Below are 18168 nucleotides of genomic sequence, written 5' to 3' on the forward strand. Positions count from 1 at the left end.
CTTTTGATTTCTTTCATCAGTGTTTTGTAGTTTTTAGCACACAAACCCAGCACCTATTTTGTTAGATTTATACCTATGTATTTCATGTGATTGATGGTGTTATAAATTACATTCTTTTTGTGAAGTTCAATTTTTAACTGTTCATTGAAGGTACGTATAAATACAACAGATTTTTTGTATTGATCCATATTTTGCCACCTTGCTAAACTTACATATTAGTTATAGTAGCGGATGTGTAGATTTTCCATATTGTCTGATAATAGAGACAGGTTTTTTTTTTTATTTTTAATCTGTGTTGTTTCTGCTTCTTTTTTTATCATATTGTACTGGATAGAATCTTCAGTACAATGATTAATAGTGAGAGTGAATATGCTTATCTATTCCCCCATTAGCAGATGTAAAGCATTTGTTCTTTCACTTTATTAAGTATGATGTTGGCTGTAGAGTTTTGTAATAGATGATTTTAACCAGGTTAAGAAAATTTCTTTTAATTTTTAATTCGCTGGAAGTTTCTATTATTGATAGATAATGCATTTTGTTAAATGTTTTTGTAGCTATGAAGATAATGAAGTTTTGTTTCTTTTTTAATCAGTTGATACGTTTAATTACGTTAATTGATTTTTGTTTTAAAAATTGAAGATTTTTTCCAATTGAAAACAAAATGAAATTTTTTAAGTTGAAAATTTAAACCAGGATTCCTGATACAGACCCTAATTTATCATAATATATTAGCCTTTTTATATATTGATAGATTCAATTAGGTAATTTTTAGGATAAGAATTTATATCTATATTCATGATGGATATTGTTCTGTAGTTTTTTTATTTTAAGTTTTAAAATTTTTTTTTTTTATCAGGGTAATGCTCAACTAATAAAATGAGTTTGTAAGTGTCTCTTTCTCTGTTTTTCTGGAAGAGTTTCTGTAGAATTGGTTTTATTTTTTCCTTAAATGTGTAGTAGAATTTGCAATTAAAGTCATCGCTGTGTGAAGTTTACTTTGTTCAAAGATTTTTAAAAAGAAATTTAATTACTTTAATTAGTATAGGACAATCTGGATTACATTTTCTGCCAGGATTACCGATGTGAGCCACCATGTCCAACCCTGTCTTTATATTTAAATTGAGAATTTTTTAGAGAACATATGATTGAGTCTTATTTGTTTGTTTGTTTTGTCCACTCCAACAATTTTTGACTTTTAATTGGTTTATTTAAGCCACATTTAAAGTAAAGAGCTATATAGTTGTATTAATATCCACCGTGTTTGTAACTACTGTCTGTTCATTACATTTGTTTCTTTTGTTTTCCTCTTTTTCTGTTCCCATTCATCCCTTAAAACATTGCTGTCGTTCATTTCATGTATGCATATATATAGTCACCCAGTAATTGTTAGTATTTTCAGTTTAAACAAATATTTATCAATAGTTATTTATTTGATCAATTCATTTCTTCTTCAATGCTCTTTATTTATGTAGATTAAAGATTTTTTCCTATATCATTTTCCTTCTCTCTGAACTCCTTTTTAAAAAAATTTCTTGCAGCGAAAGTCTTCTGTTGATTAATTTCCTCAGTTTTTATTTGTATGAGAATGTTCTTCTTTCTCTTTTACTTTTGAAAGATAATTTTGCCAGATATAATGGTATATTAGTGAAGATATTTCTTTCAACAACTTTAAATATTTCACTTCACTTTCTTCTTGCTTGCATCGTTTCTGATGGGAAGTCTGATGTAATTTTCATCATCGTTTCATTTTATGTTATGTTGTATTATCCTTCTCTGGCTTTCTTCAAGATTTTCTCTTTGTCTTTGGTTTTCTGTAGTTTTAATGTGATATGCCTAGGTAAAGATTTTTGGTATTTATACTGTTTGGTGTTCTTTGAACTTCCTGAATGTGTGATTTGATGCCTGACACTAATTTTGGAAAATTCTCAGTCATTATTACTTCAGATGTTTATTCTGTTTGGTTCTTATTTTCTTTTCCTTCTGGTATTCCAGTTATGCATGTATCATGCCTTTTGAAGTTGTCTCACATTTCTTGGATGAATTGTTCTTTTTTTTTTAAATTATTATTATTTTTCCTCTTTACCTTTCTGCTTGGGAAGCTGTATTGGCATACCTTCAAGTTCACTGATTCTTTTCTTGTCCATATCCAGTCTACTGGTGAGCTCATAACAGGCATTCTGTATTTCTGTTGTGGTGTTTTTAAAATTTATTTATTGCATTTCCATTTGATTATTTTTTAGATTACCTGTCTCTTCTTATATTATCTATTTACTCTTAAATTTTGTCTTTCTTCCATTAGATTCATTAATATATTAATCATAGTGACATTAAATTCTCTGATAATTCCAAAATCTGTGACATATCTGAGTCTGGTCTAATGCTTACTTTGTTTCTTCAGATTATGTTTGTTTCTGGCCATTAAGCATTACTTGCAAGTTAAAAAAATCCAGACAAGATTTATCAATTAATAGGAACTAAGGTAAAAAGGCCTTTGTTATGAGAGTTTATGCTAATCTGGCTAGGTGTTGGCTATGTGTAATGTTTCCTGTACATGGCTTCAATTTCCTCTAGAGTCCTTTTTGTGTTGTTGTTGTTATTTCCATTGTTGTCTTTGGATTTCCATTTAAAGCTTCTTCAGCTGTGATCCACTGTTATAGTGGAATCCCATTGATGTGGTAGTAAAGTATGGAAGGAAGAAACACATTCTATAATCCTATTATTAAATTTCAGTCTTTAATGAACCTGTGTCTCTGGGCTATGACCCATTTTCCTCCCTCACGAGACAAGAGGGCTAGAGAGGACTGGAGTTGGGTAATTTCTCTTCCTCCAAGCTGAACAGGCTCTAATAAATTCCTTTCCCCTGGTGAATAAGACTTTGTTATGGAGAATGCTCTGGGCATATCTCAAAATGGTTACGTTTCCCTCCCCCTTCTAGAAATGTGAGAGCTCTTTCTTGGCTTATCACTGTGAGAAACTGGTGGGATTCCTGGAAACAAAACCTATGAAAATGTGGAGCATCCCCAATACTGTGTCACCTTCCAAAATCCATCACCTTCATGCTAATCTACATTCTGCCTTCAGCAATTCATCAAAGTTACCATATAAGTATTCTTATCAGTTTGTGGCTCAAGTAGGTAAATTCTAGGTAAATTCATTTCATCTGTGATTCTCTGCATTCACCTGTCTCTCCAGATGTTGGTGTGGCAGTATGCCCTACAAAGCAATTCTCTGATGGATTCAACAAAAATCAGTGGTTTTCAATTTATTCACTTATTTTGTTCTTGTAAGGAGAGTAGTGGTAACTTGTAAGTTCTCTACATATTGGAGTTGAAACCAGGAATTTTTCTTTTATTTTATATATCCTATAAACTCACATTGCTACCATATTTGTTTACAGATGAATAATAATCTTTTAGAGCAGTTAAAATAAAATTAAAGATGTCTTTTATATTTATCCTTATTTTATACATTAATGAAGTTATTCACTTCTTTGTGTAAACCCAATTTTTTGCTCGCTAACATATTCCTTCTGCCTGATGATTTCCTTCTTTTTTTTTTTTTTTTTAGATGGAATCTCACTCTGTCACCAGGCTACAGTGCAGAGCCACAATCTCAGTTCACTGCAACCTCTGCCTCCCGGGTTCAAGCAATTCTCCTGCCTCAGCCTCCCAAGTAGCTGGGACTACAGGTGCCCACCACCACATCCGGCTAATTTTTGTATTTTTAGTAGAGACAGGGTTTCACCATGTTGGCCAGGATGGTCTCAATCTCTTGTCCTTGTGATCCACCCACCTCAGCCTCCCAAAGTGATGGGATTACAGATGTGAGGCACGATGCTGGTCGATTTTCTTCATCATTTCTCATCATGCTGTGCTGCTGTTAATAAATTCTCTCAATTTTTGTTTTGCTGAAATAAAAGGTCATTTCTCATTCATTTTTGAGATTTTTGCTGGGCTTAGGATTTTGAAATTGACAGGTATGTTTCTTTCTCGACATCTTAATGATGTCATTCCATTGTTTTCTGGCTTGCAGATTTCTGATAATTCATCTGCTATAATTTTTATATTTTTTATCTTTGCAAATAATGTGTCTTTTAAAAAATCTGTACTCTGTTAAGATTTTCTTTTTATCTTGGTTCAGCAGTTTAAACATGATGAAGCAGACACATTTCACTGTATTTCTTCCACTATTTGAAGGTTAAAATCCTAGACAAAATATATAAAACGAACACTGGAAGACTCTTACATGGGAGAAAAGAAGGTGTACTGCCTAGGAATTTTGGAACTTGAAGAATGACAGTGTTCTGTTCCTTTTTTCTTGTTTTTGTTTTGTTTTGTTTTTGCCTCTTATATACCCCATCTTAATCACTAAAGAAGACCACAACTTGGAAATGCCAATAGGCATAGGCCAAGAAGCTCCAGAAAAATCTTACTTTCTCTAGCCAAAGGACATGAAAAGGAGTGAGCGAATAGGATAGTACTCTTTGAGCAGTACCCATCCTATTCCAGACAAACACAATATAAAAAGAAAAATGCCCCATCTCACCTACCAGGCACTACAGGAAACATGGAAACTGTGAGCAGAGCTCTGACTTCCATCCTCATCTGGTGGTAGTAAGTGGTTGGATACTCCTTATAATCTCAACCAGTTAAGTGGATGTAGAGACAGTGGGGTGTGATGGGTCTAGACTTCTATTCATGCTTTGTAGTAACTAGTCAGCACTTCTCTCTTTCCAACTTGAGATTAGGGAAATAATTAGAGAAAGGAAATAGTTGAAGGAAGAGATACTTTATTCATTTAACTCTTATTTTAGGTTCAGGGGTACATGGGCAGATTTCTTATTACAGACAAATTTGTATTATGTGGGTTTGGTGCACAGACCATATTGTCACCCAGGTACCAAGCAGAATGCCTGAAAGTTTATTTGTTTGTTTGTTTCTGAACCTCTCCCTCCTCCCTCAAGTAGGTCCTAGTGTCTGTTATTCCCCTCACTGTGGCCATTAGTTCTCATTATTTAGCTCCCACTTATAAGTGAAAACATATGGTATTTGGTTTTCTGCTCCTGGGTTGGTTCAGTAAGGATAATGGCCTCCAGCTCCATCCATGTTCCTGCAAAGGACATGATTTCATTATTTTATGTGACTGCACAGTATTTCAAGGTGTACATGTACCACATTTTCTTTATCCAATCTATCATTGGTGGGCTTTAGGTTGATTTCATGTCTTTGCTATTGTGATTAGTGCTGCAATGAACATATGTGTGCATGTGTCTTTATGGTAGAAAGATTTATATTTATTTGGGTATATACCCAGTAATAGGATTGCTGGGTTTAATGGTAGTTCTCTTTTTACTTCTTTGAGGGATCACCACACTGCTTCCCACAATGGTTGAACTAATTTACATAGCAATATGGCAATAATCTACATTCCCATACGGCAATGAGAAGAATGCATATTCTGTTGTTTTTGGATGCAGAGGTCTGTCAATGTCTATCAGGTTCGTTTGATCAAGACTTGAGTTCAGGTTCTGAATATATTTGTTAATTTTCTCCCTGTCTAATACTGCCAGTGGGATTTGGAAGACTCCCACTAATATTGTGTGGGAGTCTAAGTCTCTTTGAAGATCTCTAAGAACTTGCTTTGTGAATCTGGGTCCTCCTGTGTTGGGTACATATATTTAGGATAGTTAGATCTTGTTGAATTGAACCCTTTACCATTATATAATGAACTTCTTTGTCTCTTTTTATCTTTGTTGGTTAGATCAAAGTCTGTTTTGTCTGGAATTAGGATTGCAATCCCTGCTTTTTTTCTGTTCTCTATTTGCTTGGTAGATTTTTCTTTAACCCTTTTGTTTTAATCTATGAGTGTCATTGCATTTGAGAGGGGTCTCTAGATAACAGCATACCATTGGTTCTTGCTTCTTTATCCATCTTACCACTCTGTGCCTTTTAGTTGGGAAATTTAGCCTATTTACATTCAAGTTACTGTTGATATGTGGGGATTTGAACCTGTCATTGTATTGTTAGGTTGTTGTTACACAGACTTATTTGTGTGGTTGTTTTATAGTGTCAATAGTCTGTGTATGTATTTCACTGTGTTTTTGTGGTAGCTGGAAATGTTCTTTCCTTTCTATATTTAGTGCTTCTTTCAGGAGCTCTTGTAAGGCAGGTCTGGTGGTAATGAATCTCTCAGCATTTGCTTGTCTGAGAAGGATCCTTTTTCTCCTTCAATTTTGAAGCATAGTTTGGCTGGATATGAAATTCTTGGTTGGAAATTTTTTTTTGTGGTTGTTGAATGTGGGCCCCTCATCCCCTCTGGCTAGTAGGGTTTCTGTTGAAAAGTTTGCTATAGACTTTTGGACTTATATGGACGTTTTAGCCTGATGGAATTCCCTTAGGTGACCTGCCCTGTCTCTCTGGCTGCCTTTAATGTTTTTTCTTTCATTTCAATCTTGAAAAATCTGATGACTACATAATTACATGTCTTGGGTATGATCTTCTTGTGTAGTATCTTGCAAGGGTTCTCTTTATTTCCTGAATTTGGATGTTGGATTCTCTACTGAGGCTGGGGAAGTTTTCGTGGATGACATCCTGAAACGTATTTTCCAAATTGCTTGCGTTCTCCTCCTCTCTTTTAGGAACACTAATGGTTCATAGATTTAGCCTCTATATAATCCCATATTTCATGGAGGTTTTGTTCATTCATTTTCATTCTTTTTTTTTTTAAAAAAAGTTTTATCTGATTGTCTTATTTTAGAGAGCCAGTCTTCAAGCTCTAAGATTCTTTCCTCAGCTTGGTCTATTTTGCTGTTAATACTTTTGATAATATTGTGTCTGGAGTTGGTTCCTTCTGGTGGGTTCGTGGTCTCACTGACTTCAAGAATGAAACCGTGGACCTTCGCGGTGAGTGTTACAGCCCTTCAAGATGGCACAGACCCAAAGAGTGAGCGGTAGCATGGTTTATTGTGAAGAGCAAAAGAACAAAGCTTCCACAACATGGAAGGGGACCCGAGTGGGTTGCCACTTCTGGCTGGGGTGGCCAGCTTTTATTCCCTTATTTGTCCCCTCCCATGTTCTGTTTCTGTCCTATCAGAATGTGCTTTTTTCAATCCTCCCTGTGATTGGCTACTTTTAAGATCCTGCTGATTAGTACGTTTTACAGAGTGTTGATTTTTGAATTTTACAGAGCACTGATTGGTGCGTTTTACAATCCTTTTGCTAGCTACAGAGTGCTATTGCTGCATTTTACAGAGCACTGATTGGTGCATTTTACAATCCCCTTGCTAGCTACAGAGTGCTGATTGGTGTGTTTTATAATCCTCTTGCTAGACAGAAAAGTTCTCCAAGTCCCCACTCCACCCAAGAAGTCCAGCTGGCTTCACCTCTCAACAGTATGAAATTCTTATAGTGTATTTTTTAGCTCTATCAGGCCACATACGTTCTTTTTTATACTGGCTAATCCGTTAGCTCCCCTATTATTTCATTTTGATTCTTAGCTTCCTTGAATTTGGTTTCAAAGTTCAACTGAACCTCAATGATCTTCATTCCTATCTATATTCTGAATTCTATTTCTGTCATTTCAATCATGCCAGCCTGGTTAAGAACCCTTGTTGGAGAGCTAGCATGCTTGTTTGGAGTACAAAAGACACTCTGGGCATTTGACTTGCCAGGGTTCTTGTGCTGATTCTTTCTCATGTCTGTGTGTGCATGTTTCCTTAACTGTGGTATACATTAAGTATAGTCAGTAGGCTTCTTTTCTGCATGTTTCCAGAGGGCTGAGGCTTTGTGCAGGGTCTTTATTTGTAGCTGACTTCTTGCCTCTGGTTTTACAAGGGGACACATTACCAAAGTATTTTTCAGTGTTGAAGTTTTAGAGTGTGATCCAGTAGGCGGCACTTAAGTGTAATGGTCAGTAGATAGGGTCTTGTTCAGTCATATGGGTCCTCTATATAGATACCTCACAGCTACAGCCACGCTCCCTCTCACAGCTGAAAGAGATACTTTATATACAAAGTCCTGGGCAGATCATCAAGTGACTCAGGCAGGATTATCAACAAAGTAACAGTTTTAGGTACTGAACTTCAATGGAAAACCAACCAGGTTTCAGACTGAGTTATGGGTAGTATACAATAGCGAAGATGAGAATAACATTACAAAGACTTGGAGCAATAATTGCATATTTGAACAACTCACAAAAGTAGGCATAAAATGTATGCTAAACCTAAGTAGCTGGAATAACTGCAAAAAAAAAAAAAAAAAGAAAAGAAAAGAAAATTAACTAGGAACCTTGTCTCATCACATATTGTAACAAATGTCTAGAAAACAATAGAACACTACTCATTTTACAAAAACAAGGAAAATGTGAAATTGAAAGAGAAAAGACAATCAGCAAATGCCAAAGATGACATGAATTTTGAAATTATCTGCCAAGGATGTTAAAGCAACTATTATAAAAAATAGTAGTTACATTATTGAAACAAATTTTTAAAGTGGAAAGTCTCAACAAACAAATATAAGATAAAAAGAAAATAAGATGGAAAATTTAGAACTGAAAAATTCAATAACCTAAATGAAAAATTCACTGGATAGGCTCAATAAGAAAATGGAAATGACAGGGGAAATGATAAACTTGAATATAGATCAATAAATATTCAATCTAAGCAACGGAAAAAAGGATGACTAGGAAAAGAATGAATAGAACCTCAGATAACTGAGACAATAACATAAAATTTAACATTTGTGTCATCAGAGTCACAGAAGAAAAGGAAGAAGTGTGTAGGGCAGAAAACTTAAGAAAAAAATAATAATGGTGGAAAAACTTTCCAAATCACCGAAAACAAACTATAGATTTAAAAAACTGAGTGAACCAAAAAGAAGATAAATCCAAAAAAGTAAATTTTTAGAGACATCATAATTAAACTTCTGAGAACTGAAGACAAAGTCCTGAAAGATCCAGAGAAAGTCCTGAAAGATCCATGACAGATTACTTATAGGAAAAAAGCATTTCCTACAACAGTGGAATTGTCATCCAAAACCACAAAAATCAGAAGGAAGTAGCAAAATGTTTTCCAATTGCTGGAACAGAAGACCTATTAACCCAGAATTCCATACCCAACAAAAATATCTTTCAGAAATTTAAGTGAAATAAAGACATTTTTAGTAAACTACTTAGCATGGTTCTGAGAGGTGACAACGTGCTAGCAGCCCTCACTCACTCTGGGCACCTCCTCAGCCTCGGCGTCCGCTCTGGCCGCGCTCGAAGAGCCCTTCAAACCGCCGCTGCGCTGTGGGGACCCCTCTCTGGGGCTGGCCGAGGCCGAAGTCGGCTCCCTCTGCTCGTGGTGAGGTGTGGAGGGAGAGGCGGGGGCAGGAGGCGGCAGCGCTCGCCGGCCGGCGCGGGTTCCGGGTGGGCGCCGGCTCCGGGTGGGCGCCGGCTCCGCGGGCCGCACTGGGAACCCTCGGCGAGCCCCTGCTGGGCTTGAACGGAGGCTGGGTCTCGTGTGTGGACCGCCCTTTCCTCTTGGCGGGGTCGCCGGCCACGATGGCTGATCTCCGACTCTTTCCCGCTTCTCCTCTTTTCCTCTTGGTTGTCTGGGACAGCTCCCTCTGTGGGGCCACAGTTCCCGAGCTAGGTGCCTCAAAGTCCAGCAACCATTGCCAGTGAGAGGTGAAGCCGGCTGGGCTTCTCTGAAGGGTGGGTACTTGGAGAACTTTTCTGTCTAGCTAAAGGATTGTAAATGCACCAATCAGCACTCTGTGTCTAGCTACAGGTTTGTATATGCACCAATCAGTGTTCTGTGTCTAGCTAATCTGGTGGGGACTTGGAGAACTTTTGTGTCTAGCTAAAGGAATGTAAAGGCACCAACCAGCACTCAGTGTCTACCTAAAGGTTTGTAAATGCACCCAACAGCTCTCTGTCAAATCGGACCAATCAGCTCTCTGTAAAATGGACCAATAAGCAGGATGTGGGTGGGGCCAGATAAGGGAATAAAAGCAGGCCACCTGAGCCAGTAGTAGTAATCTGCTGTGGTGTTCTTCTATGCAATGAGAGCTGTGTTCTTTTACTCTTCACAATGAATCTTGCTGCTGTGCAGTCTTTGGATCCGTGCTGCTTTTATGAGCTGTAACACTTACCACGAAGGCCTTTAGTTTAGCTCCTGAAACCAGCCAGATCGTGACCCACTAGGAGGAACAAACAACTCCAGAGGGGAGAAACGAACGACTACGGACGCGCCACCTTTATGAACTGTAACACTCACCGCAAAGGTCTGCGGCCTCACTCCTGAGGGCAGCAAGACCACGAACCCATAGGAAGGAACGAATAACTCCAGACGTTCGGCGTTTAAGAGCTGTAACACTCACTACGAAAGTATGCAGCTTCACTCCTCAAGTCAGCGAGACCACGAACCCACCAGTAGGAAGAAACTCCGCCCACGTCCAAGCATCAGAAGGAACAAACTGGAGACACCATCTTTAAGAACTGTAACACCCCGCAACTTCATTCTTGGAGTCAGCGAGACAAAGAACCCACCAATTCCGGACACAGTTAATTTCAAATAAACCACCTAACGTTACACCTCAAGGAATTAGAAAAACAAGAACAAAGTAAACCCAAAATAAGTACAAGAAAGTAAGAAAGATCAGAGCATAAACCAACAAAAGAGTGACTAAAAATACAAAATGTCAATGAAATGAGTTTACGTTTTGAAAAGATAAAATTGACAAATTGCTATCTAAAAAATGAAAAAATGTCAGTAAGGCTAATGTAAAAGAATTGTTTAAGAAAAGTATTCCAACAAAAAGAAAATAATAATTGAAAGAAACCTAGAACATCAGGAATAAATAAAAGAGCAATGGAATAGGTAAATATAATATCATTTTCCTTATGAGTTTTAAAAATTAGTCAAAAAGTTATATTAATTGGAAGCAAAATTTTTGAATTGTCTAATGTGGTTCTCAATATATATGGAGAAAATATTCGGAAAATTTATATTACAAAGGGAGGAGGAAAAAGGGACCTAAATGGTGATAAGGTTTTGGCTTTATTACTTGCAGTGATAAAATGTCCACAGTAGTAGGCTATAATAAATTACAAATGTATATTGTAATACCCAGGGTCACTACTTAAAATACTACATTAAGAAATATACTCAAAGACATTGTAGGTAAATCAAAATGGAATACTAAAAAAATGTTTAGGTAACCCACAGGGAAGCAGAAAATAGAGAAATGAAAACAGATAAATGAAATAAGAAAGCTAAATGGAAACAAGTAATAAAATGGCAGACTTAAGTCCTAATATATCAATAATTACAGTAAATGTAAATACCCAATTAAAAGACACATTTTAGCAGAGTGAACAAAAACTATGACAAAGTATATGCTACTAACAGGAAATTAATATTACATATAATGATACAGTTAGGTTAAAAGTACATGATGTAAAAATACACTATTCAAACAGTAATAAAGAAAAAGAGTGGCTATCTTAAATAAAGTAGACTTCAGAGGAAGGAAAAGATACATAATGACAAAAGGGTTAATCCACCAACAAAGATCACAATTTTCAATGTGTACACAGCAAACAATCAAGCTGCAAAATATATGAAGGAAAAACTGACAGAACTTTAAAAAAGACGAAGTATAGAGTAAATTTTACTTATAATTTGTTATTCTCCCAGTAACCAATAGAACTAATGGACACAAAATCTGAAAAGTTATAGTAGAATTGAAAAATACTACCAATCAATGGGATCTGATTACTATTTATAAAACACTCTATCAAACAGCAGAATACAAATTTTTTTCAACTGTATATAGAATATTCACCAATACCACATCCTTAGTCTTTGAAACAGCATTCAACAAATTCAAAAGAATTGTAATCACACGAAATATGTTCTCTAACCACAATGGAATCAAACTAGTAATCTATTAGAAAGATAATAAAAATGTCTTCAAACACTTAAAATTTTAACCATGCGCATTTACATAATCCATAGGTCAGAGAAGAACTCTAAAGGGAAATAAAATATTACATTAAATAGAAGAAAAATGAAAATACAACATATCAAAATATGTGCGATGCAGCTAAGCAGTGCTTGGAAGGAAATTTTTAGTACTAAATGCTAATATTAGAAAATAAGAAAAATTTAAAATAAAAAAATTTAGCTTCCTCCTCAGGAAGATAGAACAGAAGAGAAAGATTAACTCAAAGCAGCAAAATAAAGGAAATAATTTGGAGAATAGAAATAAATGCAATTGGAAATAGAAAAACAACAAAAGTGATGTCACTAAGAGGGCTGACTAGAGTTACCTAATACTTATCTCTCCCACAATATATGACAGAAACAACAACAAGAAAAATACTTCAATTAGAAAACTGCAATTAGAAAAGTCTAAAGGAAAATACCGGAATACACCAAGGGATTCACAGAAACGCTGTGAAGCACAATGAAAGTTTAAAATTCATTGGTAGAGGTAAATTCAAAATCAAAGTTAGAACAAGTAGAGGTAAATTTACTACCAAACTCAGAATAGCACTAATGTAAAGATGGTATATAGTCTTTCAAATCTCTAGTACAGGTGTTAAAATGGTTGATGAAATCTATATTTTACAATGAGATGTTAAAGAACACACTATATTAAAAATATAAATTAGGGCTACAAAATTATAAATTGCATGTGGAGGACAAAAGTCTAGAGTATTAGTGTAAGACAAAAGTCAAGTTGTCAACTTTTATTATTATTCCACATAAACAGGAACTGAAAGAGAGCAGGAGTATCAACACTTATGCCAGATAAAATAGACTTCAAGCCAGAAACTTAGAAAAAGAGATAAAGAAGGCCATTATATCATGATAAAGGAGTTAATTTGGGAAGAGGATACAACAATTTTAAACATGTATGCACCCTACCCCAGAGCACCCAGATATATAAAGCAAGTATTATAAGATCTAAAGGAAGAGATAGTAACTAAAAATGGATTAAAGACTTAAATGTAAGACCTAAAACTATAAAACTACTAGAAGAAAACATTAGAGGAATGCTTTATGACATCAGTCTAGGAAATTATTTTTATGTAAGAACACAATATACAGGCAACAAAAGCAAAAATAGACAAGTGGGATTACATCAAACTAAAAATCTTCTGCACAACTAGGGAAATAATCAGCAAAGTGACTAATGAGAGAAAATATCAGCAAACTATGCATCTGACAAAGGGCTAATGTCCAGAACATACAAGAAACTCAACTCAATAGCAAAAAAATAAGTAATCCAATTTAAAAATGGAGAAAGGACTTCAGTAGATATTTATCAAAGGAAGACATGCAAATGGCCAAAGAGTACATGAAAAAATGTTCAAAATCAGTCATCAGGAAAATGCAAATTAAAAACCGCAATGAGATAGCAGCTCACAACAATTATAATGGCTATTAACAAAAAGACGAAAAATAAATGTTACCATGAATATGGAAAAAAGGGAACCTTTACACATACGCTGTTGATGGGAATGTAAACTGTCATAGCCATTATGAAAAACAGCATGGAGTTTCCTCAAAAAATTAAAAATAGAGCTGCCATATAATCCAGCACTTCTGCTATTGGATATTTATTCAAAGGAAATAAAATCAGTGTGACAAAGGATATCTGAACTTCTATGTAATTGCATTATTGACAATAGCCACGATATGGAATCAACCTAAGTGTCCGTCAACAGACAAATTAATACAGTCTGATATATATACACAATGGAACATTATTCAGGCATGGAAAAATAAAATCCTGTCTTTTTTGCAACATGGATGAACCTGAAGGACATTGTTAAGTAAAATAAGCCAGGCACAGAAAGACAAATACCACATGATCACACTCCTTTGTGGAGTCCAAAAAAGCTTAACTCATAGAAATAGAGTAGAACAATGGGTTGCCAGAGGCTGGGGAGTGTGGGGAACTGGAGAGGGGAAGGAGAGGTCGGTCAACAGGTACAACATTACAGTTAGGTAAGAGAAATAAGTTAGGGTGTCCCATAGCACAGTAGAGTGACTACAGTAAACTATATTATAGTGTACATTTCAAAATAACTAGAAGACAGAATCCTGAATGTTCTCACCACAAAGGAATGATAAAAGTTTGGGTTGATGAATATGCTAAATACCATGATTTAATCATTATACATTATGTCCAAACATTATGCTGTTCCCCACAGATGTATATAATCATTATGTGCCAATTAAAAACAAAAGAATAATTTAAAAAAGAAAATAGAAAAATAGTAGATAAAATCCATTTATCAAACCAAAAGCTGGTTGCTTGAAAAAGATTGATGAAATTGACAGACCTGTAATAAAACTGACAGAGAAGGAGAGAAAGAAGACACATATTACCAGTATCGGGGGGAAAAGTGAATATCACAAGAAAATCTGTAGATATAAAAAGATATTAAGGCAACACTACCATCAACCATACACACATAAATTTGACCACTTAGATGAAATGAATCAATTTCTGCAAAACTGCAACCTAACAAATTTCACCAAAGGTGAAACAGATAATCTAAACAGTCCCGTAACTATCAAATAAGTTAACTTTGAAAAGAAATACTCCAAAAAAAATCCCCAAAATGGTTTCACTGGACAATTCTCACAAACATTTAAACAAAAATTACCTGAATTATATGCATTCTTCTTTCAGAAAATAGAAGAAGAAAGCACCTCATAACTCATGTTATGAAGCTAATAATATCCTTATACCAAAATCAGCAAAGATAGCACAAAATAAAACTACAGACACAAAAAACCTCAACGAAATATTAGTAAATCATATCCAACAGTACATATGTAAATAATTATGTATCACAACTAAATAGGATTGATTCCAGAAATATAAAGTTGGTTTAATATTTGAAAATCAATGTAATTCAACATACACAGGTTAGGAAGGAAAACCACACAATCATATAAATTGGCATAGAAAAAGCATTAAAAATATTCAACACCTTTTCATAATGAAACTCAGAAAACTCAGGATAGACGGGAACCTCCTCAACCTCATAGAAAGCATCTACAAAAGCCTACAGTGAACATCATGCTTAATGGTGAAAGACTGAACATGTCTCCTCTAAAATTAAGAACAAAGAAAGGAGGTCTACTCTCACCACTCCTTCAACACAGTACTAGAGGTTGTAGGCACTGCAATAAGTCAAGAAAAGGTTATAAACAACACATAGACAGTAAAGGAAAAAATAAAATGGTCTCATTTTCACATGGCACAATTGTCTACATCAGACATCAGCAAACTTTTTCTGTGAAGGACCAGAGAGTAAATACTTCAGCTTTGTAGCAATGTGGTGCCTATCACAAGTATTTGTTTCTGTTTTTGTAGCATAAAAACAGCCATAGACAAAATATAAATATGCATGTTCTTATGAAAGTTAACAAAGACAGTGGCCTGAATTTTTCCCACAAACCATAGTTTGCAAACTCTCTAGTGTACATTAAAAAAAATCCCCAAAAGTTAAAAAGAAATCCTTTGAACTAATAAATGAGTTTATTAGGGTCACAGGATCTGATATGGTTTGGGTGCATCCTTATCCAAATCTCATGTTCAATTGTAATCTTCAATGCTAGAGGTGGGGCCTGGTGGGAGGTGATTGGATCATGGGGGTGGAGTTCTCATAAATGGTTTAGCACCATCCCCTGCTTGGTACTGTATAGTGAGTGAGTTCTCACGAGATCTGGTTGTTCAAAAGTATGTGGCACTACCCACTTCTCTCTCTCTTCCTCCTACTCCAGCCGTGTAAGATACCTGCTCCTGCTTTACCTTCCACCATAAGTAAAAGTTTCTCGAAGCCTCCCCAGAAGCCTGTACTGTTTGGTTCTCACATTGCTATTAAAAAATGTCTGAGACTGGGTAGTTTATAATTGGCTCATGGTTCTGCACACTGCACAGGATTCTTGATCAAGAAATCAATAATATTCCCATAGACTAGCAACTAACACTGAAAACCAAAACTTAAAAAACAAGACCAATTAAAATCACTAAAAAAATGTAACTATTAGGCATCTGTCTTAGAAAACATTTACAGGACTGTATGCTGCCAAGTACAAAATGCTGATGAAATAAATAAGAGAAGCAGCCAATAAAATGGAGAGACACACTATTCTCATAAATTGAAAGACTTACCCTAGTAAAAATGTCAATTCTTCCTAAATTTATCTATAGATTTAGTGCAATTCATATCAAAATCTTCATATTTTTGTAGATATAATCTAGGTTAATATAAAATTAATATAAAATAGGAAATAAACTAGAGTAGGCTAAATATTTTTGAAAAGTAATAAAGTTCAAGAAATCAGACCACCTTGGTCTAAGATTTACTATATAGCTACATTAATCAAGACAGTATCATAGAGGGAAAGACACACAGATCAATGGAACAGAACAAAGAACCTAGAAAGAGATCCCTTAAAGGTATGGCCAACAGATTTTGAAAAAAATGCAAAAGCAATCAATAAAGGAAAGGTGACATTTTTAATGCATGGCACTGGGAAAACTGGGCATTCACAGCCGGAAAAATGAACTGTGACCCAAACCTCACACCTTATGTAAAATTAACTCAAAATGAACTATAAGTCTACATGGAAAATATAAATGTATAATACTTATATGGGAAACATTTTAGAAAAATATTTTCATGACTTGGGGATAAGAGATCTTAGATGTGATACTAAAAGCATAATCTATGAAAGAAAATTTGATAAATTGGACTTAATCAGAATTAAAAACTTCTGCTCTGCGAAAAAACTCATTAAGAGGATGAAAACACAAGCCACAGACTGGGAAAGCTTTTTTTGCAAATCACCAATAAGACAATGGAGTTATAAAGAACTCCCCAGGTTTAATGACAAAAAACCAAACACCACAATTAAAAAAAAAGGTAAAAGACTGAAGCAGGCATATAACCAAAGAAGGAATGCAGATTGTAAATAAAAGCACATATTGAAATATGCAACATTGTATCTTGGTTAAGAACACAGTTATGCTGAGTGAGAAAAAGCCAATATTAAGGGGTTACTTACTGTATGATTCAATTTACATAACCCTCTTGGTATGACAAAATTATAGAGATGGAGAAGAAATCAGTAACTGTCAGAGTTAGGGAGGTGGGTGGGCAAACAGGATCTGACTGTAATAAGGTAAAATGAGGTAGGGTCTTTGAGATGATGGAACAGCTCCAGATCTTATGGTGGTAGCTATATGAATCCATACAAGTGATAAAATCTCATAAAACTGTATACATGTAAAAAATCAGTTCAGGTAAAAACTGTTGGAATCGAGTAATGTGTGTAGCCTAATCAACAGTATTTGGTTTTGGTAATGTGCTAGTACATGTAAGATATTAGAATTGGGGGAGTTGAAGAAAGGGTACATAGAACATGTTTGTGCTATTTTTGAAATTTCTTGTAAGTCTATAATTATTTCAAAAAGTTATTATTGACTGCCATTCCTACTACCACCTCAATGACAATTTTATGCTAGTGAATTTGAAAACCTAAGTAAAATAGGCACATTTCCAGAAAAATATTACTTACTGAAACTGACTGAAGAAGAAAAAGAAAATCTAAATAGCTCATATGTACATATTAAATAAATGATTCAAAATTATAATAAAATATCCCCCATTAACACCACCAAATAAATTCTACAAAGCTTTCAAGAATAAACTTTAGTCAAGAGAATAGATATGACACATCACAATCCAATGTGAGTAATGTCACTGGTGTCAGTTTTGTCTCTTCAATAGAAATATATACTACTAAATTGATTTTATTTTCTCTAATGTCCTATAATTTTCTTTTATCAGGTCTGTTGCAGTTACTTATTCGGAATTTGGTGTTAAAGATACTTCAAGTTCTGGGAAGACAACTGGCTGATCCTAGGCCTCATTTTGCCAGGACTCCTCCAGATGTGCTTCCTCCTAACAGTTTAAATTTTATCTTTTCATTTCCTTTATGCATACTCAGGGATTTTTCCTGAAATTATTGATATTTATGATCCTGTATGTAGTAATACTATTATAACATTATTTGCACAATTACATTTTAATAGATAATATAGGGAAAATGTGATCAGGAAAGATAAAAGAATACCAAGTTTTTAGTTTGGA

The sequence above is a fragment of the Macaca fascicularis genome, chromosome 3, assembly GCF_037993035.2.
Source record: "Macaca fascicularis isolate 582-1 chromosome 3, T2T-MFA8v1.1".
Classification (NCBI taxonomy): Eukaryota; Metazoa; Chordata; class Mammalia; order Primates; family Cercopithecidae; genus Macaca; species Macaca fascicularis.